At 42.1% G+C, this 24,075-nt stretch overlaps 1 long non-coding RNA gene across 4 annotated transcripts in view; it reads left to right on the top strand.

Moving 5' to 3' along the window:
- LOC121441637 overlaps positions 1-24,075 on the top strand; it is a 34,284-nt gene that overhangs the window by 886 nt on the left and 9,323 nt on the right. For 2 of the 4 annotated variants that reach the window (XR_005973477.1, XR_005973475.1), the window contains 5 exons: positions 12,953-13,035; positions 13,184-13,248; positions 16,014-16,135; positions 16,222-16,365; positions 21,649-23,530. This is a non-coding gene — a long non-coding RNA (uncharacterized LOC121441637). Of the gene's footprint in view, positions 1-12,952; positions 13,036-13,183; positions 13,249-16,013; positions 16,136-16,221; positions 16,366-20,623; positions 20,663-21,648; positions 23,531-24,075 lie in introns of those variants that run through there. The other 2 variants (XR_005973476.1, XR_005973478.1) reach the window with 2 other exon arrangements.

A 24,075-nucleotide genomic window follows, 5' to 3' on the forward strand; every position in this document is an offset into this window, starting at 1 on the left:
GTGTTAAGCCGGAATGACTGCGCTATTCAACCTGAACATCTCAGCCAGTGTTGGGTATTCCTATCTATATGGTATTTATATGCCTATACTATACAAAGACATAACTGAAAGAATACTGCGACGTACAAAGAGTGTGAATTGCATCTGCTGGCCAGTTTTCTTAGACTATACACGTGTGACTGTATTTCGGAAATACCTGTTTTGTTTTCATAAAGAAACCTGCTTTTACTAACTGAAAGAATACTGCGACTTAGAAAGAGTGTGAATTGCATCTGCTGGCCAGTTTTCTTAGAATAAACACGTGTGACTGAATTTCGGAAATACCTGCTTTGTTTTCATAAAGAAACCTGATTTTAAGATCAAAATAACTGCTGAATTCTGTATAGTGACTAAGTTCTAAACAGATAGCTTTTTTTCTGCCTTTACTAAAATATGATTAACACATGAAAATTGGGTGGGTGTATTCAGGTATACTACATGTTTATATATAACATGTATTCTGAAATGATGAGCCCAATCAAGCTGAATGCCACAAGTTACTGTTTTCCATGTGTGGCGAGAATGTTTGAAATCTTCTGGGTTGGCAATTTTCAAGAGAAATACCAATATCAACCATTAGTTGTTAAATTCTGCTTGTTTTCCAGTGTTTAGAGACATTTTTTGAGATGAAGATTTGGCTAGAGTTCCTATGTTTCTTAAGCTTCATTGTGTAGTACCTGTTTTTTTTATCGCGTGGCAGGTTAGGTAAGGAAGGCCTCGCTAAGAAATTTGAAATTCTTTGAATGGTAATATAGTTATTTTATATGCTATGTAGATTTTTTAATATTAAAGGAGAAAATAATATTCTTTAATGAGCAAGGTCAATGAAGAAACTCTTTGTAAATCTTTTACTTATCTAAAATCCAGGCCTTTCAAATATTTCAGGTTATTTTAATCTACCCAGAAATACAGGTTTGAAATTTAAAATGTGAATGTGTGTCAGTCCAATTTTGTGATAAATTGATTGCAGTTTATCGACCTTATGTGTGCTGAAAAAATGGGTAAACTTGAAAAAATCAGGGTTTAGATAGTGCTTTCATTCCTGATCAAGACAGGGCAACTTTCTAAATTCTTTGCAAACACTGGATCTTAGGAGAAAACACTGTAAGGCCGACTCCTAAGCCTTGATGATTGTACAATAACGTTATAGGAAGCATTAATGGTTCATGTGTGAAGGAAACGTGTTTGTGCTCCAACATCAAATGAACTTATGAGATAGACTCATGGTCCTTTGGCAGGAATGATAAAGTCACTCCAGGAGGGACATAATACTATGGAATTGGGCTGTGCAGTTCCTTTGACCCTCCATTTAGACTTCCAGCCACACTGCCTCCTACTGAAAGACAAAAGGCCAAAGACCTTGGTGAGAAAATGGAGGATTCATTGGGCATCTATCCTGAGACCTAAGTCACCTAAAATGGTGCCGAAATTTGCATTTCTCTAGGAGCTAAATTTCAGAGTGCTCTTTTAGAATTCATGAAAACAAAGCAGAGTTAATGAAACTAGGTGCTACAGGCCTGCTTGATATCCCCCATGGGAGCAAATGGATCTTTCCTCAAAGAGGTTTTGGTTTGTGTGTGTGTGCGCACGCGTGCGCACGTGCGTGTGTGTTTTTTCCAGCCAACGAAAGGGAGTAGAAGCGCCAGGGCTAAGCAGGTTTTCCAGAACAGTATTACTGCCCAGAGGAAGTTGTTTGCCAATATCCTGTGGTGTGAGTGGGATCTCCAGTAAGTTTAGCAGTTAAGAAAGCTTGCCTCTTTGGTAAAGTTGAGTGAGTAAAGGCCCTGAGCAGACCGGCAGACCTCCTTCAATTTCAAAGTAGGAGTCTGATGGACTCCAAGGGAAGAAACTAATGGGGCAGACAGTGGCTGTAGAACTGGGGCTAACTACCAGGTAGATCAGGGCCTAGTGGAAAGGATACTCTAGAGCCGGCGGCCTCCAACCATAAAATTATTTGGTTGCTCCTTCATGACTGTCATTTTGCTACTGTTATTATGCATCATAATGTGAATATCTGTTTTCCGATGGTCTTAGGCAGCCCCTGTGGAAGGGTTGTTCGACCCCCAATGTGGTCCTGACCTACAGGTTCATGGACTGTAGGGGGACATGCTCATACCTCAGTTTTTTTTTGGTTTTTCGAGACAGGGTTTCTCTGTGGCTGTGGAGCCTGTCCTGGAACTAGCTCTGTAGACCAGGCTGGTCTCGAACTCACAGAGATCCGCCTGCCTCTGCCTCCCGAGTGCTGGGATTAAAGGCGTCCGCCACCATTGCCCGGCTATACCTCAGTTTTTATAATGGGGTGAGACTTTGCCTATTTAAACCTGTTGTCATTCTGGTAATAAAACTGAAACTCATATGGGACCTAACTGTTTATTCATGTTAGCAGGTATTCAACTTCCTGCTTCATAGCATTTTCTATTGAGTATTCGTTATAGGCCTACTGTGATACCCTCTTATGAGAATTTTAAGTGCACCAGGAACCCTAGGTCACTCGGTCAAGCAAAGTAAGAAATATTGAATATTTCATAGGATTCGCTGAAATGCACATTTCTTTGTACCAATGACAGTGTTGGTAATGACCACTTACAAGAGAGGACAGAATTGTATTTTGGTATACTGTTGTAATGTTTTTCTCACCACTTGAACACTATTTACCCCGAATGTTTCACCTCTACTATGAAGCCTTCATCTGTTGGACCCTAGCGTTCAATCACTGAGGAGGAGGAGTCGCCCGAAGAGACCATCTGTCATATCACAGCTGACGTAAAAGCATGAGGATTTTACTAATTCTGTCATGACAGGGTCTTCCAGCAGTCGGGAGGCTAGAAGTCCCTGAATGGCTAGTACAGGCTATTTTTAAAGGGAAAAACCACAGAAGGAACGGGTGTCTAGGGGTTGTTCTTTAACTATTATGATTGGCTTAATCAAAGGGGCTGTTACCAATAATTGGCTGGAGAGTGGTTACCAGATCAGATGAGGTAAAGGAAAACTTCTGAGGGTCACTTTGCCTCTTCCCAGGGAGTAAGTCAAAACATCAGTAACTGAGTCAACACCTAAGGGTTATCATGCCCCTATTCAGGGGGATGGAAAGTTCCCAACATCTCAGTACATGTATGCATAGCTGTTATGTCCTTGGTTCCCAGGGGAGGAGGGGAAGTACTGAGAGTTGTCAGAAATGACTTCAGAATTGTCTTAAAGTTCTACATTTCCCCCTCTTATGTGGTCAAATATCCCAATCCTGGGATATTAGTAAATTTGGGGCACTAATTTGATCAGTACAGAGAAATAAGCAGTATCATCAGAGATACAAGGGGTTAAACCAATGTTGTAGGCCCATCATAGATCAATAGAGGGCACCAGTACCAGTTTCCTGTTGTCTTGGGATTTGGGAGAGTCAGGTTACACAGGTACTGATATTGAGGGGTTGGAGTCCCCAAACATACTTTTGTTAAGGTTAACTTTTTCTCTTGCCCCCATCTACAGGACGTATGAGAGGTGATATTGTTGAAACTGCCAGATGAGGCTATTCCCTCGTAATAGGGAGATCTTCCTGACAGGCAGAGCCAGCAAGATTGTGTCAAGCTGGGGTCAGTACTATTTAGTAAGGAAAAGGCTCCCTGCACAAGGTTGAATAGTCCTTGGCTGGTGGTGGGAGGTGCCAGCAGAGAAGCAGGGAGAGTAGCTTAGTCCAGCTGGCAGCAGCAGGCTCTGGTCAGATAGTACTTGGTTCTCTACCTTAGCATAATGGAGAAGGTGGCACCTAAATCTTGCTGCTGTATCCTGTTTGGGAAATACCATGGCATGCCCCAATTCCTTTCCGACATCCATGGAGACAGTCCTGCTGCTTGCCCCTGGGAGACAAGTGTGGGAGATGTCACAGGTCCCTGTGCTCCACATGGAGCATTGCTTTGGAAGTCTAATTTTTACAAACAGTTATCCAGTCCCAGGAAGAACTAGATTTTCAATAAGCATCCCCAGTAGTTTTACATTTTCAGGCACCACAGTATAAAAATCTAGCTTTCCCAAGTGGCATCTATGTTCTGGACCCCCATACCTGAATATTTCCTACAGGGGAAAATCTTCTGCCAGCCTTCGGGGCAGCTGTGGGGGATGTGCATCTCGGATATCCCAGGATACTAGTTGACAGAAATCAGGGACTGTTTTGGAGTTGGTCCATACCACCTTTCCAGTTTGTAAGGAAACCTGCCAAGTCAGTTTCTGGGGTGCATAGGGATCATTACAAAAGCGTTGGAGTAACAAAGCAAGGGCTTGAGGAGGCGTGGATTGCGGCACAAACAGATGTGAGCTGGCGGTTGCTGTTCTGGCTGTGGAGATTTTGCTGTGCTTTTCTCACGTCCCTCCAGATATACCCCAGGAGTCACAATTCTGGAACGGATGCGAGATTTCCGGGTGCCCGGGCTGGTTCAGATTGATAGATAACAGTCTGGGAAGAACAGCATTAGGATTATATACTGTTTTACATAGGATCCTGAAAGGGGGGTTTCGGACCCAGAACAGGACAAAGGAAGGGAGGGGCTGCTCAGTCATTCCCCCCACGGTCTTTTTTTTATATATATACCTGTCCTGAACACTGGAGTCAGTAATTTTTCTCAGTCTTGTCCACATCCAGATTTATCTGGGCAACAAGGCAGTTTTATCAACAATCCTGATTACCTCGAGCAGGCCAAACCTCAGAAAGATTTCTTTTTCATTTGCTTTACCACCAATTGAGCTATTTCTCATTTGGTGGGAAAAACTTCTGTCTAACCGGAGAAGGTGCTATAAAAACTAGGAGATATTTATTACCATATTTTCCTGGTTTTATCTCAGTGAAGTCCACTTGTGTACCAGGTCGGTCTCCCCTTATTCTTATGCCCTCCGGGGCATTCTGATGACCTGCATTTACCTTGGTACAGGGGACACAAGTTGACATTACCTGCTGTATGAGGGACTTAAGGTCTGGAATATAAAAAAATCTGTCTTTTTCATTAGAGATTTAATTTTTTTTCCTAAATGAGTCCATCGGTGCATATGGGCGACCAGCTCAGGGGCATCCTTCTTGGGTAACATGATTTTGTCCTGATACTTTCAAGCTTTTTGTTGTTCATCAAAGTCTTCATTAAGTTTCTGGATAGTCTCTAGATCCTGGGCAGAGTATTGGAACTAATTCTCTGACTCTGGAGAATCTGGTATCTCCACCAGAGACAATATTCTCGAGCCTAGTGCAGCATGCTTGGCTACCTTATCGCCACACGATTTTCTCTGACTGCAAGGTCATTGTCTTTTTTTGGTGTCCTGGGCAATGAATAATGCTCACCTTTTTTGAGCAGAAAGAGGGCCTTCAATAGCACCAAGATTTCAGTATTGCTTTTAATCTCCTTTCCTGGCTGATGTTAACAATCCCCGCCTCTTATAGATCTCCCCGTGCAGTGGGCCATTGCAAACAATAGCGGCTGGAGGAGGCGAAAATTTTTTTCAACAACAACAAAAAAATAAATAAACAACAAAAAAAAAACGCATAACGGCTATCGGTGTAGATGTTTACTTTTTGTCCTTCTGATAGATCTAGTGCCTTCATCAGGGCTATTAATTCTGCATATGGGCTGAGGTTTCTGGCAGCAGTGCCGCTGCCCATACGATGTCTTGCCCATCTACCACCGCCGCCCCTCCCGCTTTGTGCTCACCTTCTTTGAGGAAACTGCTGCCATCTGTAAGTCTGCTCAGCTCTGCCACCGGCTCTGTTTGGGCAACTTTGTTTGAAGCTGGGAGCTGGGAGCTGGGAGCAGTTGTTTTCTGTGAAACTTGCAAGCAGCTCCGGAAGGCTGTTTGGAATTGCTCCAGCACCTCCCGGACCCCTCCTCACTTCAGTCAGTCGCTGCCTGCTGAGACTGGCGCTGTAAGCAGAGTTCCTGGGCTTGGGTTGCAACCAAGGCAGCTTCCTCAGCGAGGTGGGCAAGGCGAAGGCTGAGAGCAGCCTGCTTTTCCCTGCAACACTCGGGAACAGCAGGGAGTGAAAACAAAAAAAAAAGGCTTTTGATCACCTTCACCTAAACCTAAACGGGGCCTTTGACTTTGTCAGTAAGTCTCTTTCTAATGAAGTCCTGAGACACTCAGAGTCACTGGATCTTTTTCTCAGCCCTACAGTTCCTAAGGTGGTTCGCTCATAAAGGTTGTTTTAACATAGAGTGCTCAGCCCTTGTGTCCACAGTCAAATGTTTTAGACACAGCAGTCAAATGTTTTAGACACAGAGAGGAGGAACCCCTCCCCCTTTTCCCCCCCGTACACCCAGCCTGGGTGCACAGCATAAGCAAGGGAGGGTGTCAGGCTACTGTGCTCCAGCATGGTCACCTCGGCAGTTGCGCGGCAGTTGCATAGACCTCTCAGGTGGGCAGAGCGCTGCTTCAGTAGCAGGCTGTGCTCCTTGCCGTTCTCCACCCCTCACTTCTGCTCAGGAGCTGCTTTAGGAAGGGTCTCTTTCTGCGGCTGCAGGGCCGCTCCTCTTCACTGTTTTCTTTTGTCACTGGGCCCAGGCGGTGGTCCACAAGTCTGCATTCGGCCAGGTCAGGGGCTGCTCTGTCTGAGGCGCGCAGTCTCTGAAGCTGCTGTCTTTTGTTGCGTCCCTATCTGCCTAATTCTTTCTCTCCTACCACTGTGGCCAAAATTCTTTACAAATTTCTTTCTTGCTTACGATCCCTCCGGTCTGCTTTCTTTTGCTTCCTGCCTCCCCCACTTTCTTTTCACTTTCTCAGCCTCCTGCTTCTGAAACAGTTATTCAGACCTTTCGTTTAAATCTAACCACTGTTCTTTCCCCTTATCTCTGATGCTGACTGTTCTATGAAGGCCATAGCTCCCGCTGCCTGCTGACTATCAGAGGCTGGGTCAAAGGGAGTAAAACGCCTGGAAATCTTAAGAAACACAACTATTTGTTTAACTGGCCCCTGAAGAACCTCTCTTACCTTGACCAAATTAGTGGGATGCCTTACAACCAACCCCCTGAGATAGAGAGACTGGTGGCTTTGACTGTCAGCCACCCCCTACCTGCTGCCATATTAAGATTCCAAGTGGGCTGGTGGGTAGTCAGAACAGATTCTATGAGTCCAGTCACAGCCTGAGAGTCTGAGAAAAAGGGGAAATGTTTGGGAGGTCCCTCCCCTTTTACTCCCTTCTCCACACCCGTTCCTGAGGAGCTAGAAGACCTTGAATGCCTGGTACAGGCTATTTTTAAAGGGAAAAACCACAGAAGGAAGGGGTGGCTGGGGGTTGTTCTTTAACTATTATGATTGGCTTATTCAAAAGGGCTATTATCAATAATTGGCTAGAGAGCGGTTGCCAGATCAGATGAGGTAAGGGAAAATATGAGGGTCACTTTGCCCCTTCCCAGGGACTAAGTCAAAACATCAGTAATTGAGTCAACACCTAAGGGTTATCTTGGCCCTATTCAGGGAGATCAGTACATGCATGCATAGCTGTTATGTCCTTGGTTCCCAGAGGAGGATGGGAAGTACTGAGAGTTGTCAGAAATGGCTTCAGAATTGTCTTAAAGTTCTACACATCCATGTCTACAAGAACAAGAAAGTTCCTGGGGAAATTGGTGATGGGCCTGGCTGGCCTTGAGGATGCTCTTGAGTGAGGTAAGCTACCCAGTGAATGGTGATGTTTGATGAAACAGCATGTTTCCATGGTTTTGGGTAATAGATGAAAGCCCTGAAGTGACCCATGCCTTCTTCAGCGCATTGCAGATACGCTCGTGGGCATGAGAAAAGCTGTGCTGGCTAGGTTAAGCTGCGTGCAGTGAAGTAATAGTTTCTCCAGGGTCTAGACTAAGGAACCTGCACCTGTGATGATGGTGTGTTGTTTCTGAAGTCAGACTTTTGGATCACAGATAAGATAGCAGAAGCCCCTGCCTCCAGAGGGCAGGCGGATCTCTGTGAGTTCGAGACCAGCCTGGTCTAGTTCCAGGACAGGCTCCAAAGCCACAGAGAAACCCTATCTCGAAAAAACCAAAAAAAGGGCTGGAGAGATGGCTCAGCGGTTAAGAGCATTGCCTGCTCTTCCAAAGGTCCTGAGTTCAATTCCCAGCAACCACATGGTGGCTCACAACCATCTGGAATGAGGTCTGGTGCCCTCCTCTTCTGGCCTGCAGGCATACACACAGACAGAATATTGTATACATAATAAATAAATAAATATTTAAAAAAAATAGCCTAAGCCCTAGAAATCATCAGGTGTGTGAACTTCCTATTTGCCTGGCTGTAGTGGTGCACACCTTTAATTCTAGCACTTGGCTAGCGGAGCTCTGAGTTCAAGGCCTTCCTGGTCTAGAGAGCAAGTTGAGTTCTGGGACAGCCAAGACTACACACACAAAAAAAAAACAAACCAAACCAAACCAAAACAAAAACAAAAAAAACCCCATCCTATCTTGGAAAACCAAAAACCAAACCACACCAAGTTTGTATTCACATACATTTTAGTTTAGACTAAGAGGTTACATCTAGCCAGTCCTTTTCAGGACACAGATATATGCCTTTGTTTTAGGAATGGAAAACAAACTTTAGTTCTTTTTTGTTGTTGTTGGAACTTTAGGATGAAGCTATTTTAGTTAGGGAATACAAGAGAAACAATGTGTCTTTCTCCACTTACTACATACATGTTTAAGTCAAGTAGACCACAGAAACATGGATTCAAAAAGTGAGTAGGTACAAAGGAAGTATATGGAAACTTTCAAAGGAAATAACTAATTACATAACTGTCAGTTGTTTAATTGCCTTAAAAGTTTAAAGGTGTGTGTGTGTGTGTGTGTTTGCGCGCGCGTGTGCATACTTTTTATTTTCTGCGAATGGGTATTTTGTCTGTATGAGAATGGAGACACACATGAATGGTGCGCCTTGGAGGCCAGAAGAGGGCATCATATCCCCTGGAACTGGAGTTAAAGCTGTTGTGAGCCACATGTGGGAGTTGGGAACAGAACTCAGGTCCTGGAAGAGCAACAAGAGTGCTTCATTACTTAGTCACCTCTTCAGCCGCAGCCTTGACTCTTTAACTTAGTCTTGTGTTTAGACTTATAATGTTGAAATTAGAAAACATGTCATATTTGAAATAATTGGTAGTAATAATTACCAATAAAAATAAAAGGTAAACCTTGGTGCCAATCAAAAATACAATTGGAAAATATCCTTGTGTTTTTTCTCTAGAAATAATCATACTTCTATCCAAGATTTAAAGACCTCACGTTTTACTGGCCTGAATTACTGTACAAAGTAGTGGGTTTCACTTTGGTATTTTTCTATTTTGTAGGGAGAGGGCCAGGGCTTAAGACTCTCAAATTCAGACTAGGCTGGAACCATGATATAGTCCAGATTGTCCTCAAATTCGTGACCATCCTCCTGCCACTCTGGAATTAGACATGCACCATCATAGAGATGTGTAACAAACTTTGATAATATATATCCCTTCTAATACCTTGTACCTTGTAACACACTTTTTCCCCATTTCATATCGCCTTATCCCCAGTAGCCCCTAAAGGCCCCACTCTTAAAAGACCTCACTCTTCACTCTTCTTTTTTATGCATGTGTAATGCTATCTTTAACTTTTATATCTAATGACACATGACAAGTTTTGTGATTGGAGAAAATTATAATTGAAGCAACTGAAGAGGTATATATCATACAAGTCAAAGTCCATGCCAGTAAATCCTTTGGCCTATATACATACATGTCCCCACACATGTCTAATAAACATAACAGCAGAATGTAAGGGATCAAAGATTACATAGCTATAACATATTTTAAGAGTATTTGCTCCAGCTGCTATTATTTTGTTTGTGTTTTGTGGGCTTTTTGTTTGTTTGTTTTTGCCACAATGCATTTTAGTCTTTGTATTTGCTAACTACAAGGTAATACTTTGAAGGGCCTGGAGAGATGGCTCAGCAGTTACAAGCACTGGCTGCTCTTGGTTAAGAGCACTGGCTGCTCTTGCAGAGGATCTGAGTTCAATTCCCAGCACCCAGATTGTAGTTTATAGCCTCTATAACTCCAGTTCCAGGGGATCTGATGCACTTTCCTAATTTCTACGAGGACAAGGCACATGTGGGAGACATGCAAACAACATTCCTACAATAAAAGTAAATTAAAAAAAAATTAAAGAAATGCTGTCTTCGGGGCTGGAGCAATGGCTCAGCGGTTAAGAGCACTGGCTGCTCTTCCAGACGACCTGAGTTCAATTCCCAGCACCCACATGGCAGCTCACAACTGTCTGTAACTCCAGTTCCAGGGCATCTGACCATCACACAAATAAAGATAAAGTAATAAAAATAAAAAAATAGAAATGATATCTTTCCCCCAAAAGCTCCTGTCAATTGTTAATGCTTACTATCCCGTGTTGAGTGAAGGACTCATGCACCAAGCTGTATGTATAATGTAATAAAAAAGGAAAAAATAGAAATGTTTTGTGTATGTCAATAAGCCTGCCTTAGATAATACAGGAGTAACTGGGCTTAGCACTTGAAAAGTGCATCAAGAGTTCAAGACCAGTGTCATAACAGGTTGTAGGACAGCCTGGGCTGAGACCCTGTCTCTCTTACAAAAGAATGTGGGGGGAGCTGTAGAGATGGCTCAGAGGTTAAGAGCATTGCCTGCTCTTCCAAAGGTCCTGAGTTCAATTCCCGGCAACCACATGATGGCTCACAACCATCTGTAATGAGGTCTTGTACCCTCTTCTGGCCTGCAGACATACACACAGACAGAATATTGTATACATAATAAATAAATAAATAAAATAAATTAAAAAAAGAATGTGGGATGTTTAAATAATGAGGGAACTAAAACTGATTTAGTTAGATAACTCCAATCCTTTTACAGAGTTTTCCATCACTTTGGTAATGTTTAAGCTGGGGCTAGGAGTACCGCTTAGTGTTAGAGCATCTACCAGCATTGCAAGGCCATGGGTTCCATCCACTGTGATGCGTCTAAAGAAATAGGTAGCCGAAAAACTTTTAGGGTTTTCGAGACAGGGTTTCTCTGTAGCTTTGGAGCCTGTCCTGGACTTGCTCTGCAGACCAAGCTGGTCTCAAACTCAGAGATACACTTGTCTCTGCTTTCCGAGTTGTGGGATTAAAGGCGCGCGCCACTACCGCCTGGCGATGGATGAGAATCGAAAGATGTACTGCTCTCAGCTCTTAATAGTCTTTGCAGAAAATTGAATTTGTGTTAGATAAGTTGTGATGTCCAGAGAATCTTTAAGAATTGTGAATCAATTTAGAACAAATAATGTGCAGAAAAAATTGCTCATGAAATGTGATTCATTGGCTATTTGTGATTTCATATATTTTTATCTCCAGTTGTTCATAGGAAACAGAACTAAAGACACTTTATAAAATCCTTTGTGTGCCTGAATTTGTGGTGCTGGTAACCTCTGCACTTTTTTTTTCTTTTCTTTTTTTTTTAAAGATTTATTTATTATGTATACAACTTTCTGCCTCCATTTATACCCACACGCCAGAGGAGGGCGCCAGATCTCTTTACAGATGGTTTGGAGCCACCATGTGGTTGCTGGGAATTGAACTCAGGACCTCTGGAAGAGCAGACAGTGCTCTTAACCACTGAGCCATCTCTCCAGCCCCACCTCTGCACTTTTTATCCATGACTAGTTCGCAACTCAAAGAAATGTTTAATTCTAAAACCATTGGAGTTAAGAAATATTAAAAATATTATACTCCAGGGCTGGGTGTGGTGGCACTGCCTTTAGTCCCAGCAGCCAGTCATTCACAGGCAGGTGTGTGTGTGTGTGTGTGTGTGTGTGTGTGTGTAGTTGGATTTTCTTTGTGTTTACTCTTTGGGGGCCCACAGCCCAGCTCCCATATGTAATGTATCTTCAACTAATATTCCATATGTAGTGTGTGATATGTGGATAGAGGCAATATGAGAATATATAAAGAAGTTGTTCTAATTTTGATTAGGTGTTTAACAATCTTTTGACTTTGTAATTCTCCAAATGAGAACACATTACCAGCAATGGTGCGATTTTTGTAATTTGGAAGAAGATCTACTTCTAAGAATAAATATAAAAAGATTTCCGTCTAGGGAAAATGTCTTAATATGGAAGTAATGGAAGCCTGCGGAGTATATCATTGACATAGAAGACAAAAGAAAATCCTACTCGGGATGAGTCATTGTCATTAAGGTTTCAACCTTAATGTGCATTTATATACGTATGGATACTATGTAGCACATGTGGGTGAATATAGTGAATGAAATGACAAGTATCTTTTGTAATGATTTACTTTCTAAAAATGAGAACTTGATAATTTATATGTAATTTTGTTACTCCGTGAATTTGTTTTGGCAGCTTTCACTGAGTCCAGGCTGCCCAGGAACTTAATGTAGCCAAGGTCTTAATCCTGTGCATTCTGCTTCCACCTCCCAGTTTCCAGGAACTTAGCACCTAGTGCCTGTTTGGAGGTGCTATTTTAAAGCAGCATATGTGCTTGCTCAGGTATATGGACACAGCAAAAGTCTATCTCATTGCCTTGAACAACGAGAGCAACTGGAGAAGGGGTAGAGGCCAAGTTGGCTTCAGGATCTGAGTTCATTTATTTCCTTGGCCCAAAAATTAAAAATTTGGTTTAGGGCCAATAAATAGAAGATTACAGGGAAAGAAGCAGTGCTAATATTAACATCAAACTAACACACTTGAAGTTTTCCTTTCAAGGATATTTGCAATGATAAAGTAGAGTAGCATAAACTAGATAAGTGAAATCAAATTCATATCTTTATATCTGTGATCAAACCATTTCGTCATAGCCAATCCTGGTACTTTTTTATGAGATCTAACTAAAATAATTATTGGTAGTGTTGTACATGTTTTTAATAATACTAATGATTTTTATTTCATTTTTCTACTTTCATTATCTTCAGGACTCCACTCAAAAGTTTGAGAAATGAAGACTTTTCTGTTATTTGTGGTGTTAGGAACCCTTTCGCTAGTTTCCCACTGATCAGTAAGTTAAATGTAGATTTTTTTTAAATGGAAATTACTTGTACAGTATCAAGTTTCCTGTGACATTTTCATTTACGTTTAGCATGCTTCGATTTTATGCATCCGCAGAACCCTAACTTTTCATCTCTTATCCTTTTCCTGTTCCCTAGTAAACGCCCATCTACTTTCGTGGCCCAAGGAAGATATCTGAGAATGCCTTCTAGGAAGCAAATAGGTACTTTCTGATAAGCTTCTAATTTTTAAAAAATTTATTCTCTGATTTTTTTTTTCTTTTGTTGTTTTTTGAGACAGGAGTGCCTCATCTCCTGTCGCTACCTTGTCCTGGGGTTACAGGGATGTGCCACCATTCTTGCTTTGCTATGCTGGGGATGGTGTCCAGGGTCTCCCTCCTTACTAAACAACATATTTCCCTCCCCTACCCCTGTGGACTCCCCCTCCACGCATTATTTTCCCTGCACATCTCTCCATCCCTCCTTTAGCTCCTGCCTGTAAATCCCCAGCTGCCTCTGCTGAATTCAGGATTGAGCCTGATTTATGTCTTCCCCCATTGAAAAATTCCTGTAGCAATAATCTTGGTTGTTTTAACAATGATCAAAGTAATTTTGTCATTAATATTAGTAAGTCAAGTCAGGATGCTTACAGATGGCCTATTTCTGCCACTGATTTTTTTGAATTTCTTTATATCCTTTAGGTGAGGCTTATGAAGATTTGCTCATAAAGCAAGAAGTTGAGAATTTGGGTTGCCAAAGACAAAGCAAAGAATGGTAGTAAATAATCGCAAGATATCAAGACTACTGCTGAGAATGTAGTGAGGTAGTTCTCGATTTGGTTTCAAACAGAAACTAAGAATTTACTGCTGTGAGCTTATCCATACAAATCAAATGTAAAGCAGCCTCCATGTTTCTTGATGCCTTTGCCTCTGATTAGTATTTTTTTTTTTTTTTTTGAGATGGGCTAGGCAGGGGAGGAGTACGCATATGTACAAATAATACCCAGAGTGCTTCTGCAAACTTGCTAGTTTCTTTAAGAAAGAAAAGGTGCCTAGTCTGGTGGCACCGCTAATGGCAGCGTGATTTAATTGCAGCCCTTGAGTGGCTGGATCTGGCAGATTTTGGCGAGCTGTAGGCTGCCAGTCTACGCAGTGAGTTACAGTGGCCAATTTACTGGACAGGTACTGCGGTGGAAATTTACCTTGAGAAAAGGCGAAAGTCCGAACTCAGTGGTTTTAGTTCTTAATTTGGCCTAGAAGGAAGACAAAAGTAAAATGGCTGCTCTAGGGGCTCCACTGATTTCGAACAGGACGGAGGATGGTCGATTTTCTTGGCCTTTTTTTTTTTTTTTGGTCTCAGTGGTGTTTTTGTTTTTTCAGACTACGAAGGGCGGGAGAGGAGACAGCTAAGATGGCGGTGCTGGCGCTCTCTGGAGCACTACTGCCATCGTGCGGTCAGAGTTTCAGAGACTCAATGAACAGTTTCTTCACTGTATGCAATGCCAAGGCCGCTCTAGGCATACTTCTTTAGGCATGGGCATATTCTGTGTTAGGGTTGGTTCGCTAGGCACAGCCGTATTTCTAAGGCCCTAAGTATGATCCGAACCCAAGCACTATTTGTGTAGAACCTGGAACGCGAGAGGCCTGTGTACCAGGGACTTGGAAGCTTCCAGGACGTAAAGACACAGGAAGTCCTAGGGCGGGACTTATGTTTTGAATACAAACAAACACTTGGCATTTGTTAATTGTGTCTGAGAGAGGATTTACAGGCTTCATAGTTGTCTCTTCTCTGCCTTCATCCACCAAGTTTAGCCTTTGAAACACAAGTTAACTTCAAGGGAAGTAAAACATGTCTGAATGGATAAGGTTCAGTGGAGAATTATCAGTTACAAAATGCTAACCAACCACGTTCCTAGGCCTTTGTGTCTAGATTCTGATTCTGACTATTACTAGAATCACTATTGGGCTTGGAGGGCGGGAGTAAAGCAGTCAAGGGTGGCCCTTGTGACTGTCTGTGGAGCACTATTGCCATTGTGCAGGAATAATTACAGTACACACGGCACCATTACAGCTTCATTCCCGTGAGTCTAGCAGTGGGGAAAGAATTCCTGGAAGGATCCACCTGGCTTAGACTTTGGGGCCCAGGGCCTTTCCCCTGAGGCAAGAGGAGAAACTTGGACAGCAGTACAATCGTAGTATTAAAAATGAAGTAAGTGCAAGGAGCCAACAGAGGACCTGCAGGTGCTTAGACTAGCAGACAGGAAGTTGCTGGTTGGCATTTTGGTCCTTTTATCTGGGTCATAAACTTTCAACTCTTGGTGGGGACGCCTGTCTCCTGCTCCTTATAGTATGAGTCAGCAGGATTTTAAGTAGTGTCCTCTTACTAACAGGCTACATCTCACCTACGTGACCACGAGATACATGCCATGTTTGTGGGGTGGAAAGCTAACTATAGTTAAGTTGGCCATATTACCAGAAGAGATTTTCAGTGTTATGGCAGACCTCATTGTCCTAATGACCATTCTGCAGAAGCAGAATGCCTGACCCTAAAGGTCATATGGAATTTTGATTGACCGACAAATCTAAAATTATCTTAAAATAACCAAATTACAGCATCTAGATCTCATAACTTAGTGTCAAAATGGAATTAATCTAACAAGCATGTTACGTACGTTAATCTAACAAGTATATTTGTGGCATATAGACAGGTTGGTGAACTCTATTGCGAACCCAGAAATCCACTGAGGCAGAATCTCAGCATCAAGCTTAAGCGACCCTGGAACACATTATGTAGGCCAAGGGAAAGTGTAAGACTAAAGTATGCTAAACAGTCCAGTATAAAAACAACAACATGTATGCAGTTAAACTATAGGAAAGAGCAGTGGGCTGCCTATGTTCCCATGGGATAGGAGGGAGCCCCGAGAGAAACTCTGATATATCCAATTGGAAATCAGAGACATTTCAATACACACATGTGTTTCTCCTTGTAGGGATTTGTCCAGCATTTGGTGTTGACAGGTATCTGTGCCACTAATGTCAGCCTCCCACTGTGCACCCAGGCCCATTTTTCTAGATCTCTTTCTGTAGATCTCCAGTGGTCTATGATAGCCAGGTAAGTTGTGGTGTGAAGGTAGATAATAACAATTAGATTTGCTTTTTTTCAAGCACTGTGGTGACCGCATGTTTTTTCCTACCTAGACCTGGATGCCTAGTTCTGCGAGGCAAGACCAGAAAACAGGCAGCCACCCTGAGCAAGCACTAGATGGAGAAGCTGCTGGGTGCAGACCAGGAGAAATGCAAGATTGGACCATTGACAGAACATTGACTTCTTCCAAAGAGAAGGTGGTTGCCTCAGATCTCACTTTCATCTGTCTTTTCTTCTTCCTGGTATTGCTCTGAGATGTATTTATTTATCCATTTACTCATGTATCTATTTACGGGCTTCTTTTTGTCTTTTGATACTGGAGGTCCAATGCAGGTGCAGACCCATTAGATATGGCATTGATATAAATGAAAAATAGAAGCTAAGTTCTCAGAGTGCAGTGCAGCATGCACCCAAACAGGGAACAAAGAAAGCAAGGCTCACTCAGTTACTGGAGACTTTGCAAGGGATTTTTTTTTTTTTTTTTTTTTTTTCCCCAGTCTGGAAAGGCCTGCTTGGAGATGCATGCAGGATGCCTTCTCTATTCTGGGGCAACACTGCCCTCGTGTGGAAATTGTTTCGTACATACCCTTCCATGTGTAAAATCGGCTTCTACCCATTTGGAAGGTGAGGGTCAGGGAATTTTAAATTACCAAGTTTGCCTGGCCTCATACCATTTTTTTTTCTTTTTCTGTAGGCAAACTGAAACGAGGAGCCCTTTTAGAGTCTTAATATAAACCCTGTTGACTGAAGGCCCAGTTACTAGTGCACAGCTGTCCTGAGGTCCAAAAACAGGAAGGGGGGGCGGGGTTTGCACTGCTCAGATCGCAAATTGAATCTACTAGCACGTATCTTGGGGCAGGAAGGCGCCTCCTTCTCCAGGTTCTGGTGAGAAAACTGAATGGTCTGTATTTCTCTTGAGGCCTGAGGAGAAGTCGAGGAAGGCCATGTGGGCTTCTAGTTGTCTTGTAATTGTCATCTTCCGCCATGGCTAAGAATCATGGGAAGGAAGCTTAGCTCAGGGGCGCTGTGAGTTGTGAAACTCTATCCTGATGATGGCAGTAGAGCGCCATGAAGGACCCGGTGCCCGCTGGTCTCCCGCCCTATCTGGCTGAAAAAAGGGCATCCAGAGACAAAAGACCCAAATAAAATGGTTGCTGAGAATTTTGCCCAGCTCTGAGTAATTTGAAAGCCATTTTTTTTATCTTGTTTTCCACATTCATCAAAAGTGACACCTAAATTTAGCAGAGATCTTAGGACTCTTTTTGTTATGGGGAGGATGTTTCCTTCTTTATAACTCTTGATTTTTACCCTTGCCGGATACCTATACTGTTCTTAAAAATTTGGTCACATTAATTTGTTGTAGGTCTTACACAATAAAGTTAGGAGATTGAGGAGGAAAGAATTATGTTACCCCATACAGTGCAATGGATATACACGTGGGGTTTGTTGCTTACTTAGCATGCCCTAGGTACCTGAGATTTATTTATTATACTGATTTTTGTGAGGCTACTTTCTATTTAGCCAATTTGCTTAACATGTTTAGGCGTTTCCTCGTGGAATTTTCAGGATGACTTCTGTCTACTGTCGTCATCTACAAGTAAAGGTACCTTGACATCTTCCTTTCCAGTGTATCATTTGCTCTCCTTCAGTTGTCTTATCCCTCAAGGGAAGACTTTCTAAGAAGAGACAGGCCCCACCTAAAAGGATGGGACAGGGAATTAGATGTAACCTGGCATGCTCAGTAGGAGGAAACAAACCCACTTACTCTTTAGGAGGCGATAAAAGATTCAGAGATACCTGCACCAATATACCTGGCCTTTCAAACTTTGTATGGCTTTGATGAAAATTGCTCAGAAATCCATAATGAAAAGTACCAGTTTTTTTTGGGTTTTTTTTTTTGTTTTTTTGTTTTTTTTTTTTTTTTGGTAAACAAATTTAGCCCTTTTGAGCTTCTTCTACTTAAATCTTGGACAGCACAGTTTCCTTTTGCTACGTTTTTCTTCCTACTTCCTCAAAAATAGAGGTATGAGGAGCTATGCATAACATGGTCCAGTGTAGATGCAATTTTTTTTTTCGTATTTAGTTTTATTTATGAGAGAAAAGTTTATAGGTACAGCCCTGAGATCTCTGTGGGTGGAATTTATACTTTCCATTTTCCCTTCTTAAGATTTTTGTCTTTTGTGCTTTGATGGTAGGTTCCTGTGAAGGTCTAGACCTGCCAATTGTGACATTGACAGAAAATTAGAAAATTAAAATGGAAGCTAAGCTCTCAATAAATCACTTCTCCCTTTTAAAGAAGTTCTGCCTGTCACAGCTTTGCACTCTGCCTTTGTATTGTAGTTTTTTCATATTGGAAAGGCGGGAACAGAGCAATGCATGAATGTTGCCCTCTTTGCAATGGGGCAACAATGCCATCATGTGGAATGTGTTTCGTTTATCCTTGTGCATGTATGCACTGCTTCCTCAAGACTATTTCTGTCCATTCTCGCCTCCTTCGTGAAGGCAGACTGGAATCATGGGATCCTTCAGAGACTTAATATAGACCTTATTGTCCTAGTGCCCAGTTACTAGGGCACAGCTGTTCTGAAATCCAGGAACAGGTAGTGGGGGGCAGGGTTTGCACTGCTCCCCTTGCAATAGGAATCTACTAGCTAGTGTCCTAGGGCTGGAAGGCGCCCCATTCTCGAGATTCTGGTGAGAAAACTCTGCAGTCTATCTATCTGTTGGGGCCTGTAGAGAAGTTACAGAACCCAAGTCGACATGTATGGTTGTAGTTCTCTGCAACCTCCATCTTCCACCATGGCTAAGAATCATGGGAAGGAAGCTCAGTGGCGCTGTGAGTTGTGAAACTCTATCCTGATGATGGCAGTAGAGCTCCATGAAGGACCTGGTGTGCGTTGGTCTCCCGCCCTTCCTTTCTGAAAAAACGCTACCCAGAGACTGAAGGAGATGGCTTCTGGAGTTTTGTCTGGTTCTAAGGACTTCTTGTGTTTTGATTTTCTTGTTCAGTCAAAGAGAGACATAAATTTAGCTGAGGGGGATATTTCTTTTTTTATGACATTTTGCTTTTAGCCTTGCTGGATACTTATGGTGTTCTTACACTTTTGGTCCCATTAATTTATTGTTGGTTTTGCACAATAAAGTTATGCTGAGAGATTGGGAAGCAAAAGATTATTGTGTTAACTCCTGTGGTGAGATGGCTAAAGATGAGGGGATCATTGCTTACACAGCATGATCTAGGCATGGTTCGTTTTTGTTTGTTTGTTTTGTTTTTCTAGACAGGGTTTCTCTTTAGCATTTGGAGCCTGTCCTGGAACTAGCTCTTGTATACCAGACTGGTCTCAAACTCACAGAGACCTGCCTGCCTCTGCCTCCCTAGTGCTGGGATTAAAGGTGTGCACCACCACCACCACCTGGCCCTGCAATTGAGTTTAATAAACTGTTACAAGTGACTGGGTGGGGTAACTAATAGACACATAGTATATGTCATTTAGGTCATTTCGCAATGCCTAATTTTGGAAGAACCATCCATGGCAGTAAATCTTACCTATGTGGATAGAAATGTAGAAAACGATTCTTAATAGTGAGACCTATTTATTTTGCTGTAATAGTTTTATTAATCATTTTATTGAATAATTTTAATGCATGTGAATCAGTTCAATGTTTTCAATGCATTTGAATCAATTGTAAAATATCAAATGTTTTCACTGATTTGATATTGCCTGCGTACTTCAGATCTCACAATTTGTTAGAGAAAAATGAACTTTCTAAAGCCTGCTCCATGACATCTAAAGAATAATAATAATAAAATAAATTAAACCCAAACTAATTGGATTCTGACAACCAAAGACAAAATGGAACTAGCTAGGCTATGGCGGTGCTCATCTTTAATTCCAGCACTCTGGAGGCAGAGGCAGGCACATTTCTGTGAGTTCAAGGTCAGCCTGTTCTAAAATGAAAATTGCAGGGCCAATAGGACTGTTACACAGGGAAAACATTTCTCAAAAGAAGCAACAAAACTAAACTCATCTAAAATAAAAAAGGGAACTAAAGAAACACTTACAGAGACACACATTTATACACATTGGAATAACACAACTGGAAACCAGAGTGTGTATGTCTTGTGTATATATGTATCTTGTATATGTGTGTGTATATATGTATATATGTATATGTGTATATATGTATATATGTATATATACACACACATATATCTGCAAAATTTTCTGGTTTTGTTTTTTAAATGCTCTGAGTTCATTATGAGATAGAAACTACAAATGTCATTAAATCACTTTGTGGTGGCCTTCTACTGCTTGGCATGAGGCCTAGCTTCAAGCGTAGTTTGATTTCTCAGTGTGCTTCCCTTGAGGAAGGCTAATTTTGCATTTCTAACTGGCTGTCAATGGGAAACAGTTTTGGGGTTAGGGTTGGAATTGTGTCATCTTCTCCTTTCAGCTCCAGACCGCATCTTGAGCAGTGCCATGTAGGCCTTGTGCATGCTGCCTCAGTGTGTGAGTTGATATGTGTTGTAGCCATGTTGTGTCCAGAAGGCCTCAGTGGCATCCTCCATCCCCTCTGACTCTTAAACCACTCTATCCATCTTCTCTCCTGAGAGCTCCTGAGCCCTGGGGGGCGGGGGGGAGTTTCCTGGAGACTTTGTTCTTTTTCTCCTTCCTTCCTTCCTTCCTTCCTTCCTTCCTTCCTTCCTTCCTTCCTTCCTTCTTAGGGTTGAGTACTTTAAAGTTTGTTACTTTCTGCATATTATATGACTGTTGGTCTCTGTTTTTGTTCACATATGCTGCAGGAAGAAGTTTCTCTGATGTTGACTGTGTAAGGTCCTGATCTTCAGTTGTCTTATCCCCAAGGGAAGACTTTCTAAGAAGAGACAGGCCCCACCTAAGAGGCTGGGACAGGGAATTGGATGTAACCTGGCATGCTCAGTAGGAGGAAACAAACCCACTTACTACTTTGAGGTGGCAACTTAACTTAAGAAAAGATTCAGAGATGCCTGCACCAACATACCTGTCTTTAAATTAAAGAAAGGCATTTGAAACCTTGTATGGCTTGGAAGAAAACTTCTCACAAATCCATACTGAAAAACATCAGTTAAAAAAATATGTTTTTTGAGAATGTTCTACTTAAAACTTGGAGCACACAATTTCATTCTACAGTTTTTCTCCCTACTTTCCTTGATATCCATGCTTACATTGACATTAAAACTCTGTGTAACCTTGTAAGGTTTCCCAACAATAAAGGTTTGAGGAGCTATGTATAACATAGTCCAATTTAGATGGAAATTTATTAGATTTTCAGTGTTATTTGTAGGACAAAATCTATAGATACAACTCTGTGATCTGTCTGAGTGCCTGGATCAGGATATGGGTTGGTTACCAGAAAATCTGTGAAGTGAATCTGGCAGAGAACCAGCCTTCCTGGCTTCTAGATATGATTGACTGGCTGCATTTTCTTATTCTTCCTAGAACTGGAGCCTAAGATTTAACGTTGAACACCAGACAGTCCTACACCAGCATATGCACTGGAGGTAGAATCGGCTGGAGAGGAGGAAACTCAAGGCTTGATCACTGACTGGCCACTGACTGCTTCAAAACAGAGGAGTCCTGAGATGGTGGGCACCTCAGCTCTCCATCTCCTTCCCCTTTTTCTCCTGCTTCCATCAGTTTCCTGTACTTTCCTTCTTCCCTTCTTTGGATTTTTGTCTTTAGTCATTTTTGGTGGTTTCTGATGAAGGAACAGAGCTACTAGCTGTGGCACTCAGATAAAACTAAAATGGAGGCTAAGCTGTCAGTGAATCACTTTTGCTCTCTCTGAAGGAAGGAGAAACATTGTTGGACTCTGCTTTGGTTTGTGTGTGTGTTGTTGATTTTTTTCAAATAGGAAAGGCGGAGAAGAGCAATGCATGTTCTTTTCAGTGGGGCAACAGTGCCATCATGTGGAAAGTGTTTCCTTTATCCTTGTGCATGTATGCATTGCTTCCTCAAGACTATTTCCAGCCATATTTGAAAGTGTGGGTCAAAACGATTCTCAAGTGGCCTAGCCTTACCTCCTTCCGTTTTCTACTTTTTTCGTGTAGGCAGACTCGAGTCTTGGGTCCTTCAGAGACTTAATATAGACCTTAGTGTCCTAGTGCCCAGTTACTAGTACACAGCTGTCCTGAGATCCAGGAACAGGACGTGGAGGGGCGGGGTTTACACTGCTCAGATCGCAAATTGAATCTATTAGCTTGTGTCCTAAGGCAGGAAGCTACCTCCTCTCTAGGTTCTGGTGAGAAAACTCTACAGTCCATGTTTGTGTTGGTCCCTGAAGAGAAGTCAGGGAACCCGAGTAGAGTCAGCACCTCCAGCATGGCAGTCGCCATCTTCTGCCATGGCTAAGAATCATGGGAAGGAAGCTTAGCTCAGTGGGGCTGTGAGTTGTGAAACTCCATCCTGATGATGGCAGTAGAGCTCCATAGAGGAGCTGATGAGCATTTGTCTCCCGCCCTTCCTGTCTGAAAAAACGCCCTCCAGAGACAAAAGGTCCAAAGAAGATGGCTGTCTGGAATTTGTCTAGTTCTAACAACTTGTGTCTTGTTTTCCTGGTTCAGTCAAAGTGAGACCTAAGTTTAGCAGAATTATTGTGTTAACTCCTGCGGTGCCATGGGTACAGATGTGATCATTGCTTACACAGCATGACTTAGGCATTTGAGTTGTTTTTTTCTTAGTGTGTTCTGTTTTGTTTTTTCTTAGACAGGGTTTCATTGTAGCTTTTGGAGCCTGCGCTTAACTAGCTATTGTAGACCAGGCTGGCCTCGAACTCACAGAGATCTGCCTGCCTCTGCCTTAGGAGTGCTGAGATTAAAGGCATGCTTCACCATCACCCAGAGGCATTTGAGTTTTATATACTGCTACAAGTGACTGGGTGGAGTAACTAATAGACACACAGTTCATGCCACTGGTCCTTTCCCAATGTATAATTTTGGAAGAAACATCCATGGCAGTAAATCTTACCTATGGGGATGGAAATGTAGAAAAAAGAGTCTTAATAGTTATTGAGATCTATTTATTTTGCTGTAATAGTTTTATTAATCATTTTACTGAATAATTTTAATGAATGCGATTCAGTTCAATGTTTTTAATGCGTTAATATTGGTTGTAAAATATCAAATGTTTTCAGTGATTTGGTGTTGCCTACGTACTTCAGATCCCACAATTTATTAGAGAAAAAAGGAACTTTCTAAATCCTGCCCCTAGTACCTTTACAAAATCTGTGTGTTGCATTCACATGTTACGTGTGAATCAACTTTATATACTTCTGTAACTCTAAAGTGAAGTATTTTTATATATTATATGACATCTAAATAATAATAATAATAATAATAATATAAAATAAACCCAAATAAATTGGATTCTGACCAAACAACCAATGACAAAATGGAACTAGCTAGGCTATGGTGGTGCTCATCTTTAATTCCAGCACTCTCGAGGCAGAGGCATACACATTTCTGTGAGTTCAGGGTCAGCCTGTCCTAAAATGCAAATTCCAGGGCCACTAGGACTGTTACACACGGAAATCCTGTCTCAAAAGAAGCAACAAAACTAAACTGATCTAAAACAAAACAAAACAAAAAGGGAGCTAAAGAAACACAGAGACACACATGTTTATACACACCGGATTACCACCAAAAGCAAAACAGGAAACCAGTGTTGCGGGAGGTCCTCCCACTCCTCCAGCCTATCACCGCTGAGGTACCAGCCCACTGGGGCGTGGTTTCTCTCCCTTTAAAAAAGCGGCCACTTCCCTCTCCTCGCTCTCTTCACTTCCTGCTCCGCCTGTGACTAGACTCCTTTCCTGGTTGCATAGAGGGCTGTTGCCTGGGACAGTGTAAGTTTTTTCCCCTTTAAATAAAT

The sequence above is a fragment of the Microtus oregoni genome, unplaced genomic scaffold (assembly GCF_018167655.1).
Source record: "Microtus oregoni isolate MIOR12 unplaced genomic scaffold, Mior012 000080F_ref0000499, whole genome shotgun sequence".
Classification (NCBI taxonomy): domain Eukaryota; kingdom Metazoa; phylum Chordata; class Mammalia; order Rodentia; family Cricetidae; genus Microtus; species Microtus oregoni.